At 40.1% G+C, this 20,117-nt stretch overlaps 1 protein-coding gene across 5 annotated transcripts in view; it reads left to right on the top strand.

Annotated features, from left to right (window-relative positions):
- Positions 1-20,117, top strand: part of raraa (retinoic acid receptor, alpha a) — a 399,727-nt gene that overhangs the window by 146,767 nt on the left and 232,843 nt on the right. The window contains exon 1 of one of the 5 annotated variants that reach the window (XM_059956423.1): positions 15,669-15,686. The exons of the other annotated variants lie outside the window; for them this stretch is intronic. The gene's annotated coding sequence lies outside the window, so the exon portion shown is untranslated. Of the gene's footprint in view, positions 1-15,668; positions 15,687-20,117 lie in introns of those variants that run through there. 5 annotated transcript variants of the gene reach the window in all.

Genomic DNA, 20,117 nt, shown 5'->3' with positions numbered 1-20,117 from the left:
CTGTACTCAACAAACTTCAGAAGGCTGAAGGGGGATCTCACTGAAACCTACCAGATAAAGGCCTGGATAGAGTGGATATGGAGAGGATGTTTCCATTAGGAGGAGAGTGTAGGATCTGAGGGATGTCCCTTTAACAATGAGATGAGAAGAAATTTCTTCAGCCAGAGGGTGGTAAATTTATGGAATTCATTGCCATGGGGGACTGTGGAGGCCAAGTCACTAGGTGCATTTAAGACAGAAATTGATAGATTCTTGCTTGATAAAAGAGTTAAGTGTTAATGGGCGAACGCAAGAGAATAGGTTTGGAAAAAAATCAGTATTGATTGAATGGTGGAGTAAACTTGATGGGCTCAATGGTCTAATTCTGCTTCTGTAACTTATGGTCTTATGGAGATGAGGTATGTATGGTGTGAAAGGATTTGGGCAATGGTATAACTTTGGTTGACACCAGTCCAAATTGAGATTGACTGAAATTATTAACTGGCACACTGCAAATCCACTAGAGGGCGCATGCATTAAATATAATTTGTGTGAAAATGTTGCTGAGATGAAGATCCCTCAATTTACTGGAAGAATACTCCTTGGTCATATTACACAGGCAGATTGCAAGTGAGCTCCACTACTGTTACATTGATTTTGATTGGGTAGGATGACTTGGATGACTCGGGAGGTGGGTGGGGGGGAGTTGCTTTGTTCACTTGGCAGATCACAAATGGTTTGGATGGTTCTTTACGGCAAAGAGTATGGTGCAGAAAAATTCTACCAATCCCATTGAAGAACAAAAAAAAGGCAATAAAATTGCTGGCTGTGTGCTGTGGACCCCAAAGTGTGCAAAGGAAATAGAGAATCAAATTTGTAGGTAAAATTCTGACAAGTGAAAAACGAAAGCATGCTTATACTGAGTGATTTCAATTAGCCTGGGAAACAACCAGTGTAAAGGCTTAGAAATGCCACAGTGCATTTGGAGAAACCTTTAGCCAATTCATGATAAACCAACAGGCAACATAAGCCTGGATTTTGTGTCAAAAGGAGAAACATTTTTGTAGTGTTGGTCATAATTTGTTTGGATTTAGTACAGTGGTGGAAATGACAAAGCTTGAACAAAAGGTTTAAGGGTTCTAAATAGCAATAGGGTAATTTTTTTTTACCAGATTGGTATGCCAATTAGAAAAATTGGACTAGGATCCGCTACTAGGAGAGTGCCTTGGTAAGGAGATAAATTCAGTTTATTTATTTTATTTAGAGGTTCAGCATGGAACAGGCCCTTCTGGCCCAACAAGCAGCACTGCCTAACGACCCACCTATTTAACCCTAGCCCCAGGACAATTTACAATGACCATTTAACCTATTAACTGGTACATCTTTGAACTGTGGTTGGAAACTGGAGCACCTGGAGGAAACACATGCACTCACTGGGAAAATGTACAATCTCCTTACAGATGGTGTTGGAATTGAACTCCAATACCTCGACCTGTAATAGTGTCATGCTAACCACTATGCTACTGTGGTGCCCTATTGGGTGTAAATATGTTCCCCACAAAGATAGAATGGAATTGTCATGTATGTAGCTTCAAGGATGACGAGGTGTATGGAGTGTTTAAGAGAAAAAAGGAAACATAGACATAGAGTTTAATTTTTCAAAGAAGTGTGAAGAACATATGATATAGTTTATGATCGTCACACATACCAAGACACAGTGAAAGGTTTGTCTTGCATATGGATCAGACAGTGCATTGAGCTAGGATAAGGTAATACAATAACAATGCAGAATAAAGTGTAAAAGCTACCAAAAAAGTGCAGTGCAGGTAAACAATTAGATTGTAACATGGTAGATTATGAGGCCAAGAGTTCATTTTAACATACAAGAGGTCCGTTCAGGAGTCTGATAACAGTGGGATAGAAGCTGTGGAGGTACGTGATTTCAAGCATTTGTATCTTCTGTCTGATGGTAGATGGGAGAAGAGAGATTGTCCGAGGTGGGTGCTTTACTGAGGTAGCGAGAAGTATAGGCAGACTCCATGGAAGGGAGGCTGCTTCCTGTGATGTGTTGAACTGTGTCTGCAACTCTGCAGTTGCAGGCAGAATGCTTTCTATGGTGTATCAACTAAAAACCGGTAAGAGTCTGGCTTTAGTCTCCCGAGGAAGTAGAGGCATTAGTGAGTTTTTTTGGCCATGATATCAACATTGTTGGACCAAGACAGGCTGTTGGTGATGCTCACATCTCGGCACTTGAAGCTCTCAACTCTCTCAATCTCAACACTATTGATGTAGACAGAAGCATATGCACTGTCCCCTAGAATGAAATCAAAAGGGAAAGTTGATAAGTGAAGAGAGGATATGAAAATTATTGAAAAATAAAATGCAGAATAGCTTTATAAGTATGGAAACAACAAGAAGTTAATTAATTTTTTGGGTCCATAAGAGGTCTAATTTGTGTTTGGTGGTAAAGGATGGGGGTAAACTTTTTCATGAATAATTTCTGGCTGTCTTCACAAAAGAGCTGATTTTTTAGTTAAGGAACAAGAATATAAAATATTGGATAGGATAAACATAGTAAAGGAAGAGACATTAGGGGTCTGGCATCTTTGAAAGTAGATAAATCATTAGGACCAGATGAAGTATATTCCAAGTTGTTAGAAAGAGCCAGGGAAGAAATTGTCGAGGTTCTGGCCTTCAATATTCAACAGTCTGTGGTTGTAGCTGACTGAAAAACTGCGAACATGATGCCATAGTTTAAAAGGGAATTGTTGATTAAGACCAGCTAATTGAACTTCACTGGTGACAAAATTATGAAATCGTTCTGAGATGCAGATTGAGCCTTCTTTTAGAAAGGTGCGGATAAACTGAGGAGAGTCAACATGGAGTTAATAGAAGAGTGTGCCTGACAAACTTGATAGAATATTTATTTTGAAGAGATAACAAGGGCAGTCCATTCAGTGGAGTATACATTGATTTCGGCAAGGCTTTCAACAATGTCTTGGCAAGTTGAATAAAGTAAATCGCTGTGGGATCCAAGGAAAAGTGGCAATTTGATTTAAAAGTGGCTCAGCTGCTCTAAGGAAAGGGTAATGGTTACCGCGGTTTTGCAACTGAAAGTCTGTCAAAAGCAGGGTTCAACAGCGTTTAGTACTTGGTGTATCTAACATGAATTAATGATTTAACTATGGTAGGTATACTAACAAAATTTGCGCACGGTACAAAGTACAAAAAAATAGGTGGCACAGTTGACAACAAAAGGGAGCTGTGGATCACGAGCATATTAATTGGCTAGAAAAGTTGTAAATGAAACTTAACCTGGAGAAGTGTCAGAGAATTTAGTCAGGTTTCAACAATGGCATACAAAATATATAGGAGTATACTGAGAGATGTACAAGAAAAAGAGTAATTTTGGTGTATATTTATGCATATCTGTAATCATAATATGACCCATTGATAAAGGGGGGTTAATTGATATTGGGATGCCTTCCTTTATTAGTTGAGGCATGCACTATAAGATCGAGGAACTTCTAATAGGATGTTAGGCCATGTCTTGAGCACCATGTATTGTTTTAGTATTACAGATTATTAATATTACAAATTAGTGAAGATGTTGCCAAAACTGGAAATGGTGGTGAAGTAGCATTGTTTCTTTGCAATATTGCTGGTGTTGTTTCTTTGCAATAGAAGAGATTGAGGGAAGATTTAATTGAGGTATTTAATATCCGGAGATGTTTAGAGCAAATCGAAAGGACCTATTTCCCTCAGCAGATGAGTCAAAAATGAAAGGGTATAGATAAACAGTCAGAGAAGATTCTTCAGAGCTGGAAATCTTGAGTGATTGGTAGAGGGGAGATGAGAGAAAAGTGTTTTCTCCCAGAAGCTGATTGGAATTGGAAATCATTGCAGGACATAATAATACAGGCAGTGGCCCTTATCTCATGTAAAAGGTAAGACAATAAGACATAGAAGTAGAATTAGGCCATTCGGCCTATCAGATCTGATGCACCATTTCATCATAGAAATGTATCATCTCACTCAACTCTATTTTCCTGCCTTCTCCCTGTAACCTTTGATGCCCTTACTAATCAAGAACTCCGCTTTAAATGTAGCCAATGACTTGGCTCTCTCAGCCAATATGAATTCCGCAGAATCATCACCCTCTGGCTAAAGAAATACCTCCTCATTTCTGTTCTAACGGGACACCTTTCTCTTCTGAGGCTCTGCCCTCTCATCCTGGACTATAGGAAACATCCTCTCCACGTCCACTCTATCTAGAACTTACTATATTCAGTAGGCTTAAATGAGATTCCCCCCTTTCTTGTTCTTCTAAAGAATGTACTTTCTAATATACTTGGATATGTGCTTGAAGAACAATAATCTGCAGGGTTATGTACCAAATGCTGGACTGTGGGATCAAGCTGTGGCTCTTTCGGACCACTATGGATCTATTGGCCTCCTCTGCTGCAAATGTTTTAGATTCCTATGAATTAGTTTCACCATGTTGGCTTGTTTATCATGTGATAGGAGTAGAATGTTGGTATCTTAGTAGTCAGTATCACATTGTAGGTTCGCTCTGTTCCTCTAAGTACATTCATTTCCATAGATGTTGCCTGACCTGCTGAGTTTCTCCAGCATATTGTGTATGTTGCTTTGCATTTCCAACATCTGCAGAATATCTTGTGTTTATTATAAAAGCATATGAAACCCCTTTTTACTGGGCATCTTTAGAGATGCAACTCATTAACCCCTTGCTAACAGCCATCGGATTCAATGGTGAGAAAACAACCTTTCTCAAACTCCATACAACTAGGGTTGATATGACTTCGGTCCTGCCAAATCCATGAGGTTAGGATGTTTTGCTCACCCAAACTCCAATATGTGTGAATACTGTGTAATTTACTGCCCCATGCAATCGCCTGTCAGCAAGAAGTGACAGATTGTACACTGCAGGCAATTGTAAAGAAAGCAACTTAACCAAGCAGTTAATAAAGAAAAAGCCAAAAGGGCCCATCATAATTAAACAGTCATATGTACACAGGTTGGAGCTCAAACCTTCCAAAAGAATTTGTGTCCCATGTACTCATGGTACCAATTCCTATTCACCGATCCCCGGTAGAATTCCCCCTCTTGGGCTCCATTGAATCACACATTCCCGCCAGTTCGAATCCTACAGCCAGTTCTCTTGAGCTTCTCTCTCCATCTCTCACCAATAAAGGCCTCGACCCATCTTAGTGTGTCACAAAACCCCTCCCCCATGTTCTCTGGAACCTTCTCCCAGTTCCACCTTCCTGATTGGATGATACAACATTCCTAAGCATCCTTTATCTTTAGCGGTAACTCAAACACTACCAGCAGAACACACTGCTTCTACAGAAAACTATTACATGAAATACCCTACAACATTAGCTGCAGAATCTTTACCAGGGTGTTACACATATCTTTTCCTTATGCTACACCAACTTACTAGTTTATACATAAAGCTATGATTCTTCTACTGCTATAATTGAAGGATATGTTGAGAATATGTAAAGGTTTGAGGATTACAGTGAAAATTCTGCCATAGCCTTTACACAGTATTTCTATTGCTTTGAATGAAAGTATGTTCGAGTTAAAGTTGTACCACTGAGGGCAGACACAATTCAACTTTATGTTAAAACCAAAATCATCCACCTGTGCAACTGTAAGGAAATTCTGCTCCGGTACTCTTGCCCAAACAACGACCCTTTAACTCATTAACAGTGTACATTATCTCACATTATGATGGGCCTCAAATTTAAAATTCTCATTTTTGTATTTAAATCCTTCCAGACCTCTATTCTACTCTTTTGCAATCTATCTCAAAGCAACAGTCTTCCATGAATACTGCATTCCTTCAACTATAGATTTGATTTGTTCCCATTCACTTTTCCTTCCCATTGACGGTTGCTTCGTCAGTTTGTCTGGATCACAAGCTGTGCTGTTCCACACATGAATCTCGACAGCTGCCCACCTCCCTCTCCTCCTTTAAGATCCTCCTTAAACTCTCTTTGGCCAAGCTTTACATCATTCATCCTAATACCTCCTTTGGTTGTGTCACTGCTTGTTTGATTGCTCTTTCCTGAAGTACCTTGAGTTGTTTTCTTAAGTTCAGAGTGCTTTATAAATATAAATTGAAGGGATATGTGCAATTAATCTGGAGGAAAATAACCAGCAATTTCAGTGTAATACCGTTATTCTTTTATTAAAATTCTTAGATTCATTGCAGTGGGCCATATCACTGGCTGCATCTCCATTAGTTGATGTCAACCATCAAAATTGTAAGACTATTGAACTTAACCAGGAAAACTCAAGTAATTTAGTTTTCTTAATGAAAATGGATAAAAGTACAGCATTTCAAATGGCATGTGAGATTTTAAACTGCAGAGCCATTCTCACGGAGGGTGATTTCTAATCACAGCTGAAAAACAGCCAGATGTCAATGAATGTTGATAACTGAACATTTAAAGAAGCAATAGCAAGCTGTTCCATTCAGCGCAAAATTCAGGAAGCCAATATGGAGGAGCCTATAAAACTGTTGGCCTCTTTTGAATTGTAAAGAAATGTATCTGCTCCCTCCAATCCCATGTTACCGGCATTTGCTTTGTTGCGAGTACCTTTCCCTGGCTTCCTGTGACTTTTGTCTATCTAATTAAATTTACACATCACTAGTTCCTGTTTGATGCCTAATAGCGGTGATGAATAGCGTCTTTTTGGAGGCTGACAGTAACAGATACCTGACATTTTTCACTCTGTCACAGCTCCCTGCTTCTCCAAGCACTTCTGACCCTATTGTTTTGGGGGTAATTACCATGTTGTACTTCATCATGCTCCCAGACATAAATGACAGCGCCCCTGTGAAACAAATGAGCGAAGGTCGGACAGAGCAGCTACCTACTCGCCAGCTCCCAATTACAGGTTACCACATGCTAAAGTGGCTCGGAATGGCAGGCAGTAACACACTTCCCAAGTCTCAATTAATCATGGAAACCATATGGAGTTGCAGCCACTGTTTGTAACATCAGTAAAGTAAAGCTGACACTTCCACTCTGGATCATTAAGCTCGACTGCTAGTCTCAATGTTAGGCCAAAATCTTGCGTAAAATCAGAGAACAAAAGGTCTATTTTTACTAATTTGGGGGAAAAAAGAATCTGGTGAAGAGTTTAATTCTTCCAGTGTAAATTTAACCCGGATTTATGTCATGTGATGTTAAGCAAAGACTGTCACACTTATACTGTATTTAATTGATAAAAAACAACTTTCATTGTCTCTTTGCAAATCTTCAGAAGAACCCTCAGCCTAGACTGATTTAATTCAACAGTGTTGTAATATCAATAACACGTCTATGGAACAGTTAACTATTAGTGGGCATAAATGTAAACAGAGGTGGGAAACCATTAAGCCAGATTTTAATTAATGCTTTTAAAGTTGAGGTGGATAGGGTGAACTCTGAGGCTCGTGATATCTCCTTTCTTTAAATTGATCATTGTAGACATAATCTTTTGCCCCATCCTGGTGGGGAATTCCATGTTTTGAGGGCAGGATTTTGGGTTGCTTGAGGATAATGTGGTTACTTGAAGAAGCACCAGCAGTCAGGTAAAGGTTCAGCAGTATGATTGTGAAAGCTTCCTGGTCAAAGGTGGGGCAGGGGGAGGGGTGGTGGTAATGGTGATGGTACTCAGGTTACAGCAGATTTCAGCTTTCGTTGTGTAGCCTGGAGGATTAGGTTAATATTGTAAACGGGGGCCTAATGACATCATTGAAGCATGACAGGCATATTCAAAGCAGATCTCTGCTTGCCAAGGATTGTGCCACATGCCCACTCAAAGAAACAAATTAATATTATAATCTCTGGAAAGACAGCAGAATGAAGAGGATGATAAATAAAAATATTTTAACTGCCTGCTTTTGTGCAGAGTTAAAGTTGCACCTTTGGTGAATGAATGTACTATTCATCATTACACTACATCAAAGATACTAAATGTGAACTGTTGTTGGTATTAAGCCAAAGACCAGAAAGTCCCAGCTTTGTTTCTTAGTCTGTTTTGTACGAGCATTACTCCATTAAGGCAACAATGCTGGAGCTGTGATGCGTCTCAGCATTTCTTGGCTGGAGTGTGAAGTGAAGTCAACCAACGGTCCTGTTCATAATTGTTACCAAGAGCTTGGTGCTGAAAAATATGCATGTGAGGGATTAGTGGCCTTGGTGGTGACATCACCTGCAGTCGATTGGCTTGTTGACCTTCACTGGCCAGGGTGACATGTGAAAAATCTACTTTGGGGCAAGGGGCCAGAGGCTTGCCAGTGTTCTCAGCCCTTTCGGGGGAGATGAGGAGAAAATTTTATATAATAAAAATGCAGAACTGTCTGGGCGCTAGTGAAATATTCATGAACCCAGAAGATCAACAGTATGATGGTGATAAATCTGTTTGCCATCTCTTGATGGCCAGTCAGAGCAGCAATAGTAAAGGTCAGTCGAGCAGGTCACTGTCCTTTCTTGGTCCAGATAGTCTATAGTCCACAGTGATCAAAGGAATGCACGCACCCAATTTCTGTTTTGCAAACTATGGAGGATTTTGCAAACATTGCTGTTATTTTTGTGCCGTGACAATTCTTACAAATTGTTAACTTGATTATAAAGCACTTGAAGATGTGCTGAAAATTGGTTTATAAATCCAAACACAAAATGCTGGAGGAACTCAGCAGGCCAGGCAGCATCTATGGAAAAGAGTACAGTCGATGTTTCGGGCTGAAACCCTTCAGCAGGACTGTATTTTTTTTGTAATTTATTTTTTTATTGAAGTTCATCATCAAACAAACATTTCCATAAGATGTATTTCAGACATTGTATATATATCACAAACCTCCACAAAGCATTTGAGGTATACACTTATAGAAAAGAGTGGAAAGAAAAAACAAGCAAAAGGAAAGAACTATGTACAAGTAGGGAGAGATCTTTTTTTACAACAGATTCATTGATTCATGAGAATAAATTTTCATAGATGCTGCCTGGTCTGCTGAGTTCCTCCAGCATTTTGTGTGGGTTGCTTTGGATTTCCAGTATCTGCAGATTTTCTCTTGTTTGTTATAAATGTAAATCTCTTTTATTTAGCACCTGAACACTTATTTGTTAATTTATCATTGCCCAGTAAATCAAGTTTTGGCTAAAATGGCATTTACCCAAAATTTGTTGATGAATGGAGCTAAAGATAATAAATACAAATGATCTTGTATTTGGCTTAAGTGAAATTTTTCTTTTGTAATTTATTGTACACTGGAAATCAACAAATTTTAATATATCTGTAATATTGGATATTTGTTTAAGATAAAATGTGAATTTTCTTTACGTGGTAACACATCTTATGTGCCGTGGTTATCTCTAACTGTAATGTTGTTTTCCTTTGTACAGTGATCTTGTCCATGAAGCTGTGTTGAAGGCAGAAGTGCATTCCCACACAGCTGCTGTTTTGGACAACAAGCAGAATGGTGTAATTTTTGTAGTTGAGAAAGTTCACTCCAAGTGAATTTCATAATTCTCATTCTGACGCAATGTTCTTTTAAAAACTACCTAAAGTGTTTTAGCCAAAACTTGATTTCAACCTTCCTCACCAATATGTTTTGTGCTTACTGTGGCTGCATTTCATTCAGGATTCTTATCCATAAGACCATAAGATGCAGGGGCAAAAGTAGGCCATTCAGCCCATCAAGTCTGCTCTGCCATTCAATCATGGGCTGATCCACTTCTTCCCGTCATCCCAACTCCCCTGCCTTCTCACCATACCCTTTGATGCCTTGGCCAATCAGGAACCAATCTATCTCTGCCTTAAATGCACCCAATGACCTTGGCCTCCATTGCCACTCGTGGTAACAAATTCCACAGATTTACCACCCTCTGACTGAAGTAATTTCTCTGTATCTCTGTTCTAAATGGATGTCCTTCAATCCTGAAGTCGTGCCCTCTTGTCTTCGACTCCTCTACCATGGGAAATAACTCTGCCATATCTAATCTGTTGAGGCTTTTTGACATTTGGGATGTTTCTATGAGATCCCCCCTCATTCTCCTGAACTCCAGGGAATACAGCCCAAGAGCTGCCAGACGTTCCTCATACGGTAACCCTTTCATTCCTGGAATCATTCTCGTGAATCCTCACTGAACCCTCTCCAATGTCGGGATATCCTTTCTAAAATAAGGAGTCCAAAACTGCACACAATGCTCTGTGTGGTCTCACGAGTTCCTTACAGAGCCTGAACATCACATCCCTGCTCTGAGATCCTATACCTCCGGAAATGAATGCAAACATTGCATTTGCCTTCTTCACCACGGACTCAACCTGGAGGTTAACCTGCACAAGGACTCCTAAGTCCCTTTGCATCTCTGCGTTTTGAATTCTCTCCCCATCTAAATAATAGTCTGCCCATTTACTTCTTCCACCAAAGTGCATGACCATACACTTTCCAACATTGTATTTCATTGCCACTTCTTTGCCCATTTCCCTAAACTGTCCTATCTCTAACTATTAAAAGAAAGCTGTGCCTTTGTATTGGTTTATTATTGTCACATGTATGAAGGGCATTGTCACATGTGTGGAGGGCTGTCAGAGGTTACAGCGGTACATTGATAGGATGCAAAACTGGGCTGAGAACTGGCAAAGATGTAGTTCAATCCAGATAAATGTGAGGTGGTTCATTTTGGTAGGTCAAATATGATGGCAGAATATCGTATTAATGGTAAGACTCTTGGCAGTGTGGAGGATCAGAGAGATCTTGGGGTCCAAGTCCATTGGACGCTCAAAGCAGCTGCGATGGTTGACTCTGTGGTTAAGAAGGCATTCGGCGCATTGGCCTTCATTGATTGTTGGATTGAGTTTAGGAGCCAGGAGGTAATGTTGCAGCTATATAGGACCCTGGTCAGACCCCACTTGGAGTACTGTGCTCAGTTCTGGTCGCCTCACTATGGGAAGAATGTGGAAACCATAGAAAGGGTGCAGAGGAGATTTACAAGGATGGTGCCTGGTTTGGGGAGCATGCCTTATGAGAATAGGTTGAGTGAACTCGGCCTTTTCTCCTTGGAGCAACGGAGGATGAGAGGTGACCTGATAGAGGTATACAAGATAATGAGAGGCATTGATTGTGTGGATAGTCAGAGGCTTTTTCCCAGGGCTGAAATGGCTAGCACAAGAGAGCACAGTTTTAAGGTACTTGGAAGTAAGTACAGAGGAGATGTCAGGGGTAAGTTTTTTATACAGAGCGTGGCGAGTGTGTGGAATGGGCTGCCGGCAATGGTGGTGGAGGTGGTGGATATGATAGGGTCTTTTAAGAGACTGCTGGATAGATACCTCGAGCTTAGAAAAATAGAGGGCTGTGGGTAACTCTAGGTAATTTCTAAGATAAGGATATGTTCAGCACAGCTTTGTGGGCCAAAGGGCCTGTATTGTGCTGTAGGTTTCTATGTACGAAGATACAGCAAAAAGCTTATCTTGCATACTTTTTATACAGATCAAGCCATTACACAGTGCATTGAGCTAGAATAAGGTAAAACAATAATGATGCAGAATAAAGTGTAAAAGCTACTAGAAAAACTACAGTGAGGTAGATCATAAAGTGCAAGATCATAATGAAGTAGATTGTGAGGCTGAGAGTCCATCTTATTGTACAAGAGGTCTTGATAAGTGGGATATAAGCTGTCCTTGAGCCTGTTGGTATCTCCTGCCAATGAGAGAGGGGAGAAGAGAGAATATTGAGGTTTTTGATCATGCTGGCTGCTGTAATGAGGCAGCATATAAGTGTAGACAGAGTCCATTGAGGCTGTTTCCTGTGATGTGCTGAGCTGTGTCCACAACTCTCTGCAGTTTCATATGGTCATGTGCAGAGCAGTTGCCAGTCCAAGCTGTTATGTATCCAGACATTGATTAAAAATTGGTAAGAGTCGATGGGGACATATCAAATTTCTTTAGCCTCTTGAGGAAGTAGAAGTGTTGCTGAGCTTTCTTGGCTGTAACATCAATGTGGTTAGACCAGTCCAGACAGTGGGTGATGTTCTCACCAAGGAACTTGAAGCTCTCTAACCTTCTCAGCCTCAACACCACTGATGTGACAGGAGGATGTGTGTCAGCTCTCTTTCTGAAGTCAATGACCAGCTGTTCTATATTGTTGACTTGGGGGGTGGGGGGTGGAGTTGTTGTCATGAAACCTAATCACTAAGCTCTCTCCTGTACTCTAATTTGAGATATGGCCTACTACGATGGTATCATCTGCAAATTTTTAGATAGAGGAGAATTTGGCCACACAATCCCTGAGTGTACAGGGAGTAGAGTAAGGGACTGAGGATACAATATGGTGGACCGCCAGTGTTTAGAATAATCGTGGTGGAGGTGTTGCTGCCGGTCCTTGCTGACTGCAATCTGTTGGTCAGGAAGTCAAGCATCCAGTTGCAGAGGGTGATGTTGATTCCCAGGGGTCCAGAGTTTGGTGATGAATAGCATGTTTCTCAACTCTTTTAGGTCAACTCAATCCACTTTGTAGTCAGTAATGTATCTTTGTAGAAACAGCAACTAGTACAATTAATACAGCTAGAGAGCATGACAGCATATAACCAGGCCTTTCAGCTCATCCAGTCCTTCTTACCCCGCCTAGTCCCATCGACATGCAGATGGACCATTGCCCTCCATACCCCACTCATCAATGTACTTATCCAGATTTCTCTTGAGTGTTGAAATCAAACCTGAATTCTGATCCTGATTCTGACCACTTCTACTGGCAGTTTGTTCCACACTCATGCCACCCTCTGAGTGAGGAGGTACCCCTTAAATATATCACCTTTCACCCTTAGCCTATGACCTCTAGTTCTGGTCTCACCCAAACTCAGTGAAAAAAACCTGCTTGCATTTACCTTATCTATATCATAATTTTACAGCGCTCTATCAAATCTCTACTCATTCTTCTACATTTCAAGGAATAAAGTCCTAATCTATTCAACCTTTCCCAGTACCTCGGGTCCTCAAGTCCCAGCAATGTCCTGAGAAACTCAAAGCAAAGAGCAATGTGATATTATCCAAGTTGGACCTTCCTTTCAAACTTCTCCTGAAAGGGGAATCAGGCTGGACTTTTGAGCTCAAATTTCCAGATAGGGATTTGAACTCTAAAGCTAAATTAAAAATTAAAGAGGTGAGAAGACACAGTAAATCAGGCCACATCTGAGTAAAAGCAGCAGAGTTTGGGTTTCAGTGACCCAAGAATTTCCAGCGTTTTCTGTTACTTTTTATTTCCAGCATCTGCAGGTTTTTGCATGAACCTAAAAACTTTTGAATCAACAGTGAAAGTGCTGCTCGCTAACCCACACTCTGAAGATATATTGCAGGTCACAATAGACATTTGTTGCTAAACAAGTTACAACAAATACGTAGACTCAGTCAGCCTACTTCATTACTTATCCTCCACAAAATGGGAAGGAGATGACATTGCTGCAAAAAAAATTGCTTACATCAATCAACAGGAAGTGATCTACAAGGTTATTTTGCAAATTACATTTAGTGTTTATTCAAAAGGAAATTGTTGCTTCATAACGATCGAGTTGAAGTTTGTGGCATTAAAAATATGAATTTTCCAAAATAAGCAACTTTAGAAAGTACATTGTACCTAAATTGTTTTATCATATTCTAAAAAGCTCAGAGTCCTGTGAGTTAATTGAGACATTTCCCATTCCACCCTCGCCCTCACCACCTCCCCTCTGCCCCCTCTCCCCTCCCCTCTCCTTCCCTCCCCCTTCTCCCCCCTTCCTCCCTACCTTTCACCTCTCTTTCCATAATTTTCATATAATATTGTCCAATTGTAGCTGTGCCTTCAAGTAGGATTTTTCACCAATAAATCAAAAGAAAGTTTTCATTTTCTTATATTACCACAACACCAATGTCGGTCTAGGGGCAATTGTAGGATGGAAAAAAGTCCTTAAAAAGTGTTTCACACTTGTAACAATGAATCTTAAACTAAAGAAGATGTTAGCATGGACAAAAAAGGTAGTGTTTAATAAAGACTAGAAAATGTTAAGAGAGGTGAAGCAGGAGTTGAGAGAAGGGATTCCAGAGATTGGGTACCGGAATGGATTGAGGACAGCTGTCAATAAACCAAATAAGTGGCAAAATAGCAAGTTAGTGTTCATTGATCGTTAAGAAATTTGATGGTGGAAGAGAGGAAACTGTACCACCTCAATGATGGGAGTAATGAGAAGAAAGCATATCCCGGATGCTGAGGGTCCTTAATGACAGATAATAATAAAGCAATAATGAAGTAGTATATTAGTTCAGTTTATGGAAATGAGGTTCGTGAAGATTGGAAAGTGAGCTATTTTCGCTCTGCAAGATTGCCCTAATTTTCGGCCTTGACAGGAAACGTGCACACTGTTATTTGGGTAGTCCTCACCAAGTCTGTAGCCCTTGAATTTGGAAAATATTCAAGTTTAAGTTCAAATTTTATTGTCATTCAACCATGCATGAATACAGCGAAATGAAGTAGCGTTACTTTGCGGCCAAGTTGCAAAACACAGTGCCAATAATCATACACAGTACAAGGCACATATATCACATATAAGATAGCAGTAAACATACAGTCACACCAAAAAATATAGTTCAAGTCCCTGAGTCCATAAATGTTGCAGCAGTCTGCAGTTGAACACAATACATCTTGTCTTCTGCTAAGTGAACACTGGAGGGCAGCACCGACTCCAGCTTGGCATTGTGCCACACTGCCTCTGGCACTCCGGTGGTGCGCACTGTTTCTGACGCCTCTCTCCTGGGCAGCTGCAAAACAGGTGACACTGCGGTTTGAGGCCTAGTCCTCACTACGACCAAGGCCACACAGCTCCCCCGCCTTCCACCCACACCATAAGCCAGTAAAGCAGTGAATCAGACTTGCAGCATCCTACGTTACCAATATCCAACAGTGTCTTAGGATGACAAGAAAAACATCTAGAGACGACCACTCGCTGTTAGACCGCACGTCACCTTCGCTCACCGACTTCTCTCTGTCGCAGGCAGCATCACGGTCTGCACCAAGTCCAGCTCCTTCAGTTTCTCTACCTTCGAGCAACTTGCTGATGGGGTAGAGCTGCAGTAATTTCAGTTCTTAATGTCCAGCAGGGTCTTGAGATCATAAGAAATGTTTTTAAAAAAGACAATAACACCTTTGGTTGGCCCTGTAGAGGCTGAACGTGCCACCATCTTACTGGAGAGCATGTTTTAATTCTGCCGTTTAGTTCTCATGAAAAATTTACCAGAACATCCTATCTAAAGTTTTGATTTTTTTTAAAAGTTGACTGGATTTTAAAAGCCATATTGAATAGTTGGTACACTAAGTGTTAACTGACTGTGCAGTGGAGCTGCTTTTTGTATGTAAATCGTGGGTGTTGACGTTAAGGCTGACAACGCATCTCAATTATCACATGGACAGTAAGCATGATGACTGTGTAATGAGTGCGGTGAGTCACCCTATTTCCATTTCTTGCTTGAAAGGGGTGGGGAATTCCTGTGAGTGTATAAATGAGCTTGCTTTAAAGAGCAACTTATTCTGGTCCTGCCTGAACTCTTTTGTCTGCAGTCACTGGAATTTAAGCACATTTGATATCAACCAATTCAGTGCCGCAGTGGACAGAATTTGGATTGACCTTCCAGCATTATTGTTCTGGATAAATACAAGCCAAGTGAGTAAATACTGCTGTGTTATTCAATCCTAAACTTGAACACAGAAAGTTCTCATGAGAGTATGGTAATGGAGAACACTGGTGCCTCATGAAATGTGGTGCAACTAGAGAAAAGGAAAGGAAACTGACAAGCAACATACACGTTGATCTTGATGCCCTGCTTGTGTGTTTTTGGCATCTTATTCCACCCCTTCCTGAATTAATTATGTTGCTGCATGTAGAAGGTAGAATTTAAAGTTTATAAATATGTTCTGTTTGTGCATGAGGACTATTATCTTGAGAGAGTTATATTTAAGATAATGACAGGTCTAAGAGGGAATGTGTGTTTAAGCAATCTTCTGATTGCATTCCTAAGCACACTGTTGACAGTTTTTGGTGCAAATTTACTCTTTAAAGAAGATTTGGATGTGTTGTGAAATATTTAGAATTATTTATATTTTTATGTGGTTGAAGGTGTGGTTTTTTGTTCTACTTCATTTTTTCCTCGATTATTTTCAGCCATTTTATCAGTTCACCAGCTGTAAAATTGGCAGTAAGCAAAAAACGTATTCCCAATGACCCACAAAAGCTTCTCTGGAACCAGAAAGTGGAAGGTTATTTTTTTTTAATGACTTTGGGATGAATGTACTGTACATGCGCTGAACACAGAACTTTGGATTCATCCTAAATTCTCACTGCATGTTTAAATATGGCTTCTGGCCAATGAGGCTTTGATGATGATGGGGGTGCATTTGTACAGTCATGTGGTTGGAAAACTCCTATTTCAAACTCTCATTTGCAAACTTGAGCATTTAGTCCAGCTGTGGCCAGTGTTTCAAACTTAGTGTTTGCTAAATTATCAAAACAGTTGTTTTGATCACAAGCAACACACACAAAATGCTGGAGGAACTAGGCAGGCCAAGCAGCATCTATGGAAAAGAGTGAACAGTCGACGTTTCAGGCCGAAACCTTTCATCAGGACTGGGGGTGGGGAGGTAGCGATAAGATGATCTGGTTATGTTGCATTGCCATTTGTGGTTCCCGTGTTTCTTTGTAAAGTAAGTAATTGGCACAAAAAAGCTGAGTTTGTAGAAGATGCTAGGTAAACACATGGCTTTCAGTACTTCAGCCATAATAACTTGACAGCGACTGAATGTTCTGCAGCATGCAATTCACCTTCTGATTCTCCAAAGCCTTTCCACCATCTGCAAGAAGCAAGTACTGCTAAGGAATGTTTTCCACACTTGGCTGAGTGCAGTGCTAACAACTTTAAGCATGATGATATTCACAACAAAGATGCCCGCTTAATTAGTTACCCTATTTTTACCAACGTAAGTAATCACTCCCTCCAACAATAAGTCTCATGAAAGAAAATGCAAGTCAGTGCTACAGTTCAGGTACAATGAACATTATGTTCTTTCCGCATTGCAAATAAAAGTTTATTTTGAATGTTCAGACAAATTTCACTAACCAGACGGTATCTTATTGAATGAGATTTAATAAGATGTTCAGGAAAATTAAATTGAGGGTAATGGCTATCTCTAAATGAATTACAAGGTAGTAATCCATCAGAAGAATTCAGAGTATGTCGTCCATTACTGTCTGCTTAAAGCTATATATTGTCTTGTTAAAATTAATATTTAATTGAAGATAAACTTACAATAAATAGCATTACGGGTGTATTTTCTTTCAGTCTGTGAGGAAAGAAAGTGCTATCATAGAGCAAGGAGACTTGGTGTACTCTTGCAGACTTGGTTTTATTGTATAAAACAATGATGCATAACATCTGGTCTGCAGGGCAGATTCGACCCATGGGAGGTTTCCACAGCTCAATAATTGGTGAGCTGCTTGTGCTTGCTGCTTTTTTTTGCATGTTTCTACCTGCATTGACATCTTGGTCTCTGAAGTCGCTCCTAACCACAGAGGTTCTGTGGAGCACAGTGTTTTCCTGTAGTAAATCTGAAGCTCTGCCTCCAGTAATGGTTTTGTTGCTGGTTGTAAATGTCCCAAGACATTGAAACGTCAAAGTACTTGGAATATTAATTTAGTAATTACTAAAAACAGTTAAAATAACTTTAAAAAACATAGTTATTAAGCATTTAAAATACTAAAAAAAATTCTAAGTGCTCATGCCAATATTCTTGACTTTGACTTTTGAAGTGCAATAAAATAAACTCCATTCATATACATGTAAATTGTGAGAAACTTGCCCTTTGTTGTGGCCATTCTTCACTGAAATAAATGGAGTGTCTGAACCTGCACTAGCTCTAATCTGGTGCCGGTTCAGTGTGCTAATTTCCCGGTTTAAATGTTCAGAAATGCAGTAGATTGAAGGAAGTCACTGTTGAGTTTTGGTCAGGGTGACAATGTAAAAAGGCTCACAGGAAGTTGGGACTTTCCCTTGAATAGTCCTCAAAGTTGATAAGATTGCAAGTCTGGCCCACCATCCCCGAGCAAAGGTACATGTAGCACTGAGCAAAAGAATCCAGGCTACTTTAATGCAGTTGAAAACCAGGTGAAGAATTATTTTGAACTGCCTTTTGGAAGCCAACTCTAAAAGATGAACTCTTGATCTCCCAACCTCTCTCACTGCGGCACTTGCCCTTTGCTTTCCTGAACTATAACTGTCTGTAACTCTCTGTAACTGTCACACTTTAGCTTCCATTCTGTGTTCTCTGTTACTAACTTGGATTATATTTGTGTATGGATTGATTTGTCTGGATAGCATGCAAACAAAAACCTTTTCACTGTATATTGGTACCAATTCCAATTTCAAATGGGCATCTTGGCTGATAATGGAAAATATACTCCATAGTAGCAATCGTGTGTTTAACAAGCTTTTGTACAGCCTTTGTACTAATCAAGTTGAGGAATGTTATTGTTGGAGAATGTTATACTTCTGAGTTTCAGCGCTTGGTTATCAACACTAAGCATTCTGGGTGGGGTATAATGACCATACGCAGACTGCAGCGTTGTTTATCTGGGCAATATAATACACCTTCAACTTAATACGGGCCTTCTCTATTGGTTTAATGTTTGGCCGACTATAGAAACCGCAGAGCAACATTGTCTCTTGTTACCATGGAATATCTAAATATGGGCAACTTTATGGATGTGAACAATTTTAATTGTTGTAGGAATTCGAAATAGTTTCACTTAGGCATACTGAATGTCCTGCAGCCTGGCGGCAGGTAGCATAACGGTTAGCATAATACTATTACAGCACCACTGATCGGCATTCAAAACCTGCCCGATGCCTGTAAGGAGTTTTACATTCTTCCTGTGACCAAGTGGGTTTCCTCCGGATGCTCCGGTTTCCTTCCACAGTCCAAAAACATGGTTAGGGTTAGTGAGTTGTAGGTATGTTATGTGGACGCCAGGAGCATGGCGACATGTGCGGGCTGCCCAGTGCAATCCTAGCTGATTTGATTTGACATAAACGATGCATCTCACGTTGTGTTTTGATGTACATGTGACAAATAAAGCTAATCTAATCTAATTAGAATTAAAGTCTGATCAAAAAGAGAGGTTTTAAGGTGGAAAGAGAGGTTTCTGGGGAGGATTCCCATACTTAGGGTTATGGCAGCTGGTAGCAGGTGTGTCATTAGTGGAGGATAATCAAGGAAGACAGAATTAGGGGAAGTAGATGTATTTGTGACATTTACAAGCTGAAAGATGGGAAGTGGTAAGGCCCTAGAGAGAATTGAAAATAAGTGTGGTAATTATTTTTTTTAAAAAGCAGCATTGGTGAAATGGGAGTCCATGAAAACAAAGTGAAGATGGTTAGATGAATCTTGATTCAGATTAGAATAATGAGCAACGAAGGTTTGGATTCAGAGTTTAGAATGTGGGGTGTTACCAGGCAAACTTGGAGGTAATGCAGGTGTCTGCAATACATGTGTTGAAGAATTGGTAGACTAAGGTAATGTTAGAAAGGTGGACACGAGTACCCTTAGTCCATGAAGCAAAAATTGCTAAAATTGAGGATGAGTATGAAACCAAAAGTTGTGAAAAGAAGCCAAAGAGAGGTGCTGAATCATTTGCTGGAGATGGTGTTAACAATAGTTTTGGTTTATTTAGCTCAAAGAAATACCTACTTGATTGTCATTACATGTCATGACATAGAAACTTTGGAAGGGTCAAAAGAAGTGGCATGGCGGACATTACACTTTATGAACAGAAACTGATTCTTGGCTTCTGAATGGTAACGTTGAGATGGGATGCAAGCATTGATTCTTGGGGGACATCAGAATCACATTTTGACTTGGGTGGTGTGAAATGTGTTGTTTTGCGAAGACGATCAATTACTATAAATTAAATAAACACTGCAAAGAAACAGATAACAAGATAGTGTTCCTGAACAGTTCGGAAATTTGATGGGGGGGATGAGGCTGATTCTGAATCATTGAGTGTGAGTCTTAAGGTTCCTGTGCGTTCTCGCAAATGTGAGTA

This window comes from Hypanus sabinus, chromosome X1 (assembly GCF_030144855.1).
Source record: "Hypanus sabinus isolate sHypSab1 chromosome X1, sHypSab1.hap1, whole genome shotgun sequence".
NCBI classification, from domain to species: Eukaryota; Metazoa; Chordata; class Chondrichthyes; order Myliobatiformes; family Dasyatidae; genus Hypanus; species Hypanus sabinus.
Note: the sequence above shows the minus strand (reverse complement) of the source record. Positions and strands in the feature narration are given on the sequence as shown.